General features: G+C 51.3%; 1 protein-coding gene across 1 annotated transcript in view; it reads right to left on the reverse strand.

The window, feature by feature from the left end:
- Positions 1–596, reverse strand: part of EMH_0014900 (uncharacterized protein) — a gene marked incomplete at both ends in the record, with an annotated part of 4,981 nt that overhangs the window by 2,342 nt on the left and 2,043 nt on the right. The window lies entirely within an intron of this gene.

Consider the following 596-nt stretch of genomic DNA (forward strand, 5'->3'; position numbering starts at 1 on the left):
ATCGACGATAACAAGAATAGAATCATGTCCCTGAGGGGAGATAGGTAAGTCGGTGATAAAATCTAGGCTAACATGGCTCCAGCGTCGGGAGGGGATGAGTAGCGGCTGTAGTAGACCCGCTGGCTTTTGCGATATCGATTTCGAGGCTCTGCACTGCACACACGATTCTACATACGCGGTTGTATATGCTTTCATCCCCGGCCAGTAGTAAAACTTGCTGAGAGAAAGGAAGGTCTTGCGCACGCCCCGATGACCTGCAGTAACATGGTCGTGATGACAATACAAAATATAGGAGAGAAACTCTGGCAAAGTAGGTGGACAGATACGCCATAAACCATTGATACGCACGTAAAGGTATGGGTGCCTAAATTGAAACGCGTAACGACGACCCTGCAAACAATGCACAAACTCTCTGTCGTCGCTGCGCGCTGTTGCCGCCACAATATCCCGGAAAAACGAGCAACGCTCATAAGCATCCCTCCAACGCTGGGGTGATAGATGCTCAGGAGCCGAAGGGGCTTCGGCCATAATCTCTGCGGTCGTGAGCGAATTATGCTGTTCGTCGCTTGAGGCGACCGACGCGGCTGAAATGTCCG

The sequence above is a fragment of the Eimeria mitis genome, genomic scaffold (assembly GCF_000499745.2).
Source record: "Eimeria mitis Houghton genomic scaffold, Emh_scaff519, whole genome shotgun sequence".
NCBI classification, from domain to species: Eukaryota; Apicomplexa; class Conoidasida; order Eucoccidiorida; family Eimeriidae; genus Eimeria; species Eimeria mitis.